This window comes from Heterodontus francisci, chromosome 5 (genome assembly GCF_036365525.1).
Source record: "Heterodontus francisci isolate sHetFra1 chromosome 5, sHetFra1.hap1, whole genome shotgun sequence".
NCBI classification, from domain to species: Eukaryota; Metazoa; Chordata; class Chondrichthyes; order Heterodontiformes; family Heterodontidae; genus Heterodontus; species Heterodontus francisci.
The window spans coordinates 15,960,879-15,970,459 of record NC_090375.1 but is presented as its reverse complement, the minus strand read 5'-3'; positions in this window follow the sequence as shown (position 1 = coordinate 15,970,459).

Here is a 9,581-nt window from a genome sequence, read left to right as displayed (position 1 = left end):
TTTCATCCTTTATAATAGACTCTAGCATTTTCCCCACTACTGATGTAAGGCAAACTGGTCTGTAATTCCCTGCTTTCTCTCTCCCTCCTTTTTTAAATAGTGGGGTTACATTTTCCAGTTTCCAAACTGTAGAGTCTATAGAATTTTGGAAGATGATCACCAATGCATCCACTATTTCCAGGGCCACTTCCTTTAGTACTCTGGGATATCGATTATCAGGCACTGGGGATTTGTCAGCCTTTAACCCCATTAATTTCTCTAGCACTATTTTATTACTAATACTGATTTCCTTCAATTCCTCCCTCTCATTAGAACCTTGGTTCCCTAACATTTCTGGGAGGTTATTTGTATCCTCCTTTGTGAAGACAGAATCAAAGTATGTGTTTAATTGTTCTGCAATTTCTTTGTTCACCATTATAATTTCCCCCATTTCTGACTGTAAGGGACCTACATTTGTCTTCACTAATCTTTTTCTCTTCACATATTTATAGAAGCTTTTACAGTCAGCTTTTATGTTTCCCATAAGTTTACTCTCATACTCTATCTTCCCCCGCTTTATCAACCTCTTTGTCCTCCTTTGCTGAATCCTAAACTGCTCCCAATCCTCAGACTTGCTGCTTTTTCTGGCAATTTTATATGCCTCCTCTTTGGATCTAATACTATCCCTAATTACTGTTGTAAGCCACAATTGAGCCACCTTTCTAGTTTTATTTTTGCACCAGACAGGAATGAATAATTGTTGTAATTCATGCACACGTTCCTAAAATATTATCCCTTGCCTATCCACCGTCAACCCTTTTAGTAAAGTTCCTCAATACACCATAGCCAACTCGCACCTCATACTTTTGTAGTTTCCTTTATTTAGATTCAGGACCCTAGTTTTGGATTCAACTATTTCACTCTCCATCTTAATGAAGAATTCTATCATGTTATGGTCGCTCCTCCCTGAGGGACCCCGCACAACAAGATTGTTAACTAATCCTTTCTCATTGCACAATACCCAGTCTAGGATAACCTGTTCTCTAGTTGGTTCCTCAATGTATTGGTCTAAAAAACCATCATGTACACACTCCAGGAAATCCTCCTCCACAGTGTTATTGCTAATTTGGTTTGACCAATCTATATGTAGATTAGAGTCACCCATAATTACAGTTGTACCCTTATTGCTTGCATCTCTAATTTCCTGTTTAATGCCATCCCTTACATCTCCACCACTGCTTGGGGGCCTATAGACAACCCCCACCAACATTTTCTGCTCCTTAGTGTTTCTTAGCTCCATCCATTTAGATTCCACACCATTTTCCAAGCCAATAACCTTCCTCACTATTGCAATGATTTCCTCCTATATTAACAACGCTACCCCACTTCCTTTCCCTTTTTGCCTGTCCTTCCTAAATATCGAATACCCCTGATGTTCAGTTCCCATCATTTGTCACCCTGCAGCCATGTCTCCGTAACCGCAACTATACCATAACCTTTTATATCTATTTGCACTGTTAATTTATCTACCTTATTGCGAATGCCCCGCGCATTAAGACACAATGCCTTTAGACTTGTATTTTTTAACATTGTTATTCATCTTACCTTTATTTTGCACTATGGCCCCATTTGTTTATTTCCCTTGCTTTCTCTGCCTTTGCTTCGTTCCTTTCTGTCTTTCATTTCTATCCTTGTTTCCCCCTCCTCTGTCTCGCTGCTCAGATTCCCATCCCCCTGCTATTCTAGTTTAAACCCTCCCTGACAGCACTAGCAAACAACGCCCCTCCCCCCCCCCCCCCCCCCCCCACAAGGAAATTAGTCCTGGTCCTGCCCAGATGCAACTCGTCCAGCTTCTACTGGTCCCACCTTCCCCAGAACCGGTCCCCAATGTCCCAGGAATCTGAATCCCTCCCCCCTACAGCTATATATTCATCTGACATATCCTGCTATTTCTGCTCTCACTAGCACGTGGCACTGGTAGTAATCCTGAGATTACTACCTTTGAGGTCCTACTTTTTAATTTACGTCCTAACTCCCTATATTCAGCTTGTAGAACCTCATCCCTGTTTTTACCTATGTCGTTGGTACTGATACGTACCACAACAACTGGCTGTTTGCCCTCCACCCTCAGTATGCCCTGCAACTGCTGAGAGACATCCTTGACCCTAGCACCAGAGAGGCAACATACCATCCTGGAGTCTCTTTTGTGGCCGCTGAAATGCCTGTCTGTTCCCCTTACGATTGATTCCCCTATCACTATAGCCCAGCCACTCTTCTTCCTCTCTTCCTGTGCAGCAGAGCCACCCATGGTGCCATGAACTTGGCTCTTGCTGCTTTCCCCTGAGCCATCTCCCCCAACGATATCCAAAGCGGTATATCTGTTAGAGAGGGGGATGGCTACAGGGGATTCCTGCACTACCTGCCTTCCTCTACTCAGCCTGGTGGTCACCCATTCCCTTTTTGCCTTTGAAGCATCTGCCTGCAGTGTGACCACCTCACTAAATGTGCTATCCACGATGATTTCAGCATCGCGGATGCTCCACAGTGAATCCACCTGCAGTTCCAGTTCCATAATGCAGGTAGCCAGTAGCTGCAGATGGATACACTTCCTGGATACACACTGGAAGCGTCCCTGATTTCCCACATAGCGCAGGAGGAGCATATCACGGGTGCAAGCTCTCCTGCCATGACTTACCTTTAGATTACTTAGTTACTCCCTTTAATTGCAAAATACTAATTACGCTAGGGGTCTTGTTCTACTCCAAACACTACCCACTACAATCTAAAGTCCTTACCTTTACTTTTGACGCTACTGATAAATCCTACTAAAAGTCAATACAGTTCACTCGTTAAAATAAACCTTACTCAAAAAAATGTTACTCACTTGTTCCTTATTATTAAGCTATTTACACATGCACCCTAACACTGGTGTACGAACCCAGCTATTTAGAGTTATTCCCTAACAGCAGTTACTCACCAAGCAATCACCTTGCATTTTTCCTGTGACATCACTGTTCACTTTGTTTTCAAACTCTGGCGCACCTGGACTCCTCTCTGCTGCTCTCCCGGAAGGTAAGTGTACTAGGCCGTGATCCTCGGGCTGTATTTATCTGCTCCTCATTCCGTGTTCTTCCCGCAGGTCCACTCCTCCCCGCTGCTCTCCCGGGAGTTAAGTGTGAGAAATAAGAGGACGGACTGCAGCTCAAGATACAACCTGTGAGGTAATGGAAGGAAATGGCCAGTGTAAATGAGGGTCCAGGTAATTCCAATTGTGAGATAAATGAGTCTGGGATCGGAGCTGCAGTATCTGAGGACAGCAATGGGTCAAGACTGGACGAGCACAGGGAGAGATACAACACTGTACTGTGGTAAAGGGAAGGGGTTAGGTGTCTTAGGTTACAGGAAGATATAGACGGGATGGTCAAATGGGCAGAAAAGTGGCAGATGGAATTTAACGCTGAAAAGTGAGAAGTGATACACTTTGGAAGGAGTAATGTGACACGGAAGTATTCAATGAATGGCCTGAAACTGGGAAGTTCCGAGGAACAAAGGGACCTTGGCGTGTTTGTCCATAGATCTCTGAAGGCAGAAGGGCAGGTTAATAGAGTGGTGAAAAAGGCATATGGGACACTTGCCTTGATCAGTCGAGGCATAGATTATAAAAGCAGGGAGGTCATGTTGGAGTTGTACAGAACTTTGGTAAGGCCACAGCTGGAATACTGTGTGCAATTCTGGTCACCACATTATAGGAAGGATGTGATTGCATTGGAAGGGGTGCAGAGGGGATTCACCAGGATGATGCCTGGGATTGGACATTTAAGCTATGAAGAGAGGTTGGATAGGCTTGGGTTGTTTTCGCTGGAGCAGAGAAGACTGAGGGATGACCTGATTGAGGTGTACAAGATTATGAGGGGCATGGAGAGGGTGGATAGGGAGCAGCTGTTCCCCTTAGTTGAAGGGTCAGTTACGAGGGGTCACAAGTTTAAGGTGAGGGGTGGGAGGTTTAAGGGGGATTTGAGGAAGAACTTTTTTACCCAGAGGGTGGTGACGGTCTGGAATGCCCTGCCTGGGAGGGTGGTAGAGGCAGGATGCCTCACATCCTTTAAAAAGTACCTGGATGAGCACTTGGCACATCATAACATTCAAGGATATGGGCCAAGTGCTGGCAAATGGGATTAGGTAGACAGGTCAGGTGTCTTTAATGCATTGGTACAGACTCGATGGGCTGAAGGGCCTCTTCTGCACTGTATTATTCTGTGATTCTGTTATTGCAGAGATGAAGGGATTAAGGGACAGTTTATACTGCCTCGGAATCTATTCAAAATTGTGCATGAGCAAATATTTCTTGTTTTACATTCACGATTTTCTGTATTTTGTCATCATGGATAATGCTGTCTGGGCTGGAACGCAAAGTTGACTCTTGTGTTTCCACGTTCTTCCTTTCCTGTAAAACATCCCTAGCAGCTTATGATCAAGCTTCTGCTCAGTGCTTCTAACCTCTGTTTCTTAGCTCAGCATCCATTTTTGTCTGATGAAGCCTCTGAAATATCATAGGATGTTCTGCTGTGTTAAAGACATTGTATAAATGCCTCCTCCCCTCTTTCAGGCAGCGTATTCCAGATCACAACAACTCGCTGTGTAAAAAGAATTCTCCTCAGATTTTTACATTTCTGTCATTTAGTTATTGATCCTTCTGCCAGTGGAAACAGTTTCTCCCCATTTACTCTTTACTACTAATGATTTTGAACATGGGAACACCACCCCCTGCAAATTCCCCTCCTAGTCACACACCATCCTGACTTGGAACTATATCGCCGTTCCTTCACAGTGGCTGGATCAAAATCCTGGAATTCTCTCCCTAACAGCACTGTGGGTGTGTGGAACCTGAGGTGAGCCACCCTCGGACAAGGGGTGTGGGTTTGCCTGGTCAGTATATTTCTCACACTAACTGTTCCTTAGGAATGTGTCATGTCTGGGTGATGAGATAAGAAGAGTGTTGTTGAAGCATAATGTCTCTTTCTGTTATTGCGCTGTACCAGCTGCAAGGCCAATGGTGAGATAGATATGTAAACGAAGGATTGAAAATTACTGTATCTTATTCGTTTAGAGCAAAATCTGAATTGTAATATTATTGGTGCTTTAGAATGCAAATTAAGGATTGAACTATTGTTGTAAGATTATTGGTTGCAGAATAGTATAATTGCCATTGTTTTACTGAAATTCTTCAGAACATCGCACTGAGTCTCAATGTGAGCTCCACTGTGTTTGTTCTCCTTGTGCACAAGTTAATAAAAGTCGGTTGCGAGTACTCCCCGTGCCAAGTCTGATTATTTTACTACAGTTTCTTCGACAGGTGTACCCGCACCACAAGGACTGTAGCGGTTCAAGAAGGCAGCTCACCACCACCTTCTCAAGGGCAATGAGGGATGGGCAATAAATACTGGCGTTGCAGAGAAAAAGACCTGAAATTGTAACAGCAACAACAGCAACCTTATTTTAAAAAGGTTGGGACAAAGAGCCATCCATCTTGAAGCACCCTCTCCTATTTACCTTCCATTACAGCCTGCTGCTCCTATCAAGCTGGAAGACCTCTGATTGATCCTCCAGCTTCGAGAGCCCGCCCACCATCCTTAATTGGACAGAGAATCTGTCTCCGGGCCAATCAAGGGGGCACCTCCCATGAAAACCCCAATGAGTGACTGCTTTCCCACACCACGGGCAGATTCAGAACCCAGGAACAGTCCCGAACTCTGTTTCCCACCCCATCCAGCCCTTGAACTCCGTCCCATGCTCTGTAGAATCATACAGTGCAGAATGAGGCCCTTCAACCCATTATGCCTGTGCTGGTTCTTTGAAAGAATGACTTTACTTCAAGGAATCATAAAATGATACAGTACAAAAGGAGGCCATTTGGCCCATCACACCTGGGCTGTGCTGGCTCTTTGGCGGAGTTAATAGTCTCACTCCCCTCCTCATAGCCTTAAAACTTTATTCCTTTTTAAGTATTTATCCAATTCCCTTTTGAAAGTCCCTATTGAATCTGCTTGCACCATCCTTTTAGGCAGTGCTTACCAAATCATAGCAACCCGCTGTGTAAAAATAATTCTCCTCTTCTCCCCTCAGGTTTTTCTGCCAATTATCGTAAATCTGTGTCCTCTGGTGACTGACTCTTCTGCCAGTGGAAAATTTTCCCTACTTACTCTATCAAAACCTCTCGTAATTCTGAACATCTCTATTAAATCTTCTCTTCAGATTCCCTGCTCTAAGGAGAACATTCTCATCTTCTCCAGTCTCTCCACGTAATAGAAACTCCTCAGGCCTGATATCATTCTAGTAAATCTCGTCCACACCTTCTCCAAGGCCTTAGACCCTTTCTAAAGTAGTATTGATAAAGTAGAGGAAAACAAGTTCATATGATCATGTGAACATACAAATTAAGAGCAGGAGTAGGCCATTTGGCCCCTTGAGCCTGCTCCACCGTTAGATAAAAATCATGGTTGATCTGATTGTGGCCTCAACTCTACTTTCCTGACTATTCTCTATACACTTTGACTCCCTCAATCAAGAATCTATCTAACTCAGCCTTAAAAATATTCAATGACCCAGCCTCCAATGCTCTCTGGGAAAGAAAATTCCAGAGACTAACGACCCTCTGAGAGAAATAAATTTCTCCTCATCTCCATCTTAAATGGGAGACCCCTTATTTTAAAACTGTGTCCCCTTGTTCTAGTCTCTCCCACAAGGGGAAACATCATCTCAGTATCCACCCTATCAAGTCCCCTGAGGATCTGATATGTTTCAATAAGATCACCTCTCATTCTTCTAAACTCCAATGGATACAGATCCAACCTGTCCAACCTTTCCTCATAAGATAACCCTCTCATCCCAGGAGTCAGTCGTGTGAACCTTCTCTGAACTGTTCCTACTGCAATTATATCCTTTCTTAAGTAAGGAGACCAAAATTGTATGCAGTACTCCAGATGTGGTCTTGCTAACACCCTGTACAGCTGTACCAAAACTTCCCTATTTTTATATTCCATTCCCCTTGAAATAAATGACAACATTCCATTTGCCTTCAGGATCACGTGCTGTGCCTGCATACTAACTTTTTGTGAATCATAGAAATTTTAAGGCACAGAAAGAAGCCACTTGACCCATCATGTCTGTGCAGGCCGAAGAACGATCCACCTATTCTAATCCCACCTTCCAGCATTTGGTCCGTAGCCCTGCAGATTACGGCACTTGAGGTGCATATCCAGACTCCTTTTGAATGAGTTGAGAGTTTCTGCCTCAACTACCCTTTCAGACAGTGAGTTCCAGACCATCACCACCCTCTGGGTGAAAAAGTTTTTCCTCATCTCCCCTCTAATTTTTCTACCAATCACTTTAATTCCATGCCCCCTTATCAATGACCTCTCTGCTAAGGTGAATAGACCCTTCACCTCCACTCTATCCAGGCCCCTCAAAATTTTGTACATTTCAATCATCTCCCCTCAGCCTTCTCTGTTCCAAGGAGAACAACACCAGCCTATCCAATCTTTCCTCATAGCTGCATTTTTCCAGTCCTGGCAACATCCTCGTAAATCTCCTCTGTATCCTCTGTAGTGCAATTACATCCTTTCTGTAATGAGGTGACCAGAACTGCACACAGTACTCGAGTTGTGGCCTAATCAATGAGTTATACAGTTCCACCATAACCTCCCTGCTCTTTTATTCTATACCTCGGCTAATAAAGGAAAGGATTCCATATGCCTTCTTAACCACCTTATCGACCTGTCCTGCTACCTTCAGGGATCTGTGGACATTCACTCCAAGGTATCTTACTTCCTCTACACTTCTCAGTATTTTTTCATTAATCGTGTATTCCTTTGCCTTGTTTGACCTCCCCAAATGTATCACCTCACACTTCTCTGGGTTGAATTCCATTTGCCACTTTTCTGCCCATCTGACCAGACAATCAATATCCTCCTGCAGCCTACAGCTATCCTCCTCGCTGTCTACCACACGGCCAATCTTTGTGTCATCTGCAAACTTCTTGATCATGCCCCCTACATTTACGTCCAAATCGTTAATATATACCACAAGCAGCAGGGGACCCAGTATTGAGCCCTGCGGAACGCCATTGGAAACAGCTTTCCAGTCGCTAAAACACCCATCAACAATTACCCTTTGTTTCCTGCCACTGAGCCAATTTTGTATCCACCTTGCTGCATTTCCCTGGATCCCATGGGATTTTATTTTTTTAACCAGTCTGCCATGTGGCACCTTGTCAAAAGCCTTGCTAAAATCCATGTAGACCACATCAACTGCACTACCCTCATCTATCTTCCTTGTTACTTCTTCAAAACATTCGATCAAGTTGGTTAAACAAGATCTTCCCTTAACAAATCCATGCTGGCTATCCTTAATTAACTTGTGCTTTCTAAGTTTATCCTGTCTCTCAGAATAGATTCCAATAATTTTCCCACTACTGAGGTTAGATTGACTGGCCTGTAATTATTTGGTCTATCCTTCGCTTCCTTTTTAAAGAGGTACAGCATAAGCAATTCTCCAATCCTCTGGCACCACACCTGTATCCAGTGAGGACTGGAAAATGATGGTCAGACCTTCTGCTATTTCCTCTCTTGCTTCTTTTAACAGCCTGGGTACATTTCATTTGGCCCTGGTGATTTATCAACTTTCAAGGATGCTAATCCCATTAATACTTCCTCTCTCCCTATGTTTATCACATCCAATACTTCACACAATACTTCCTTAACTACAATATCTGCATTGTCCCCCTCTTTTGTGAAGACAGAAGCAAAGTATTCATTAAGAACCATACCAACATCTTCCACTCGTACACATAGGTTATCTTTTTGGTCTTTTATGGGCCCTACGCTCTCCTTAGTTATCCTCTTACTCTTAATGTATTGATAAAACATCTTTGGGATCACCTTGATTTTGCTTGCCAATATTCCTCTCTTTGCTTTCCTAATTTCCTTTTTGATTTCACCCCTCCACTTTTTATACTCCTCTTGGTTTTCTGTAGTATTGAGTTCTCGGTGTCGGACATAAGCTTTCCTTTTCTGCCTTATCTTACCCTGTAGGCTCCTTGACATTCATGGGGTAGTTGAGGCAGAAACCCTCAACTCATTCAAAAGGAGTCTGGATATGCACCTCAAGTGCCGTAATCTGCAGGGCTATGGACCAAATTCTGGAAGGTGGGATTAGAATCGGTGGATCGTTTTTCGGCCTGCACAGACATGATGGGCCAAGTGGCCTCCTTCTGTGCCTTAAACTTTATATGATTCTATTAGACTTATACATTTTAATTTAGATGGGGGGGGGGGGGGGGTCTGCCATTACTAGTCCATTTGAATAGGGAGTCCTTCAACCAAAAATGTTTAAAAGATGCACAAATGAATAACCTGGCCAGAATTTACCATCTGATTGTCACTTCATTGTGCATGAAGATTCTGTGACTACTGCCTCGCTGCTTGACGCAGTACATGTTAATGACTGAGTATTTTTGGCGGCGGGGGGGGTGCAGGGTAGTGGGTGGGGTGTTAATATCTGCATCGTCCCCCTATTTTTGTGAAGACAGAAGCAAAGTATTCATT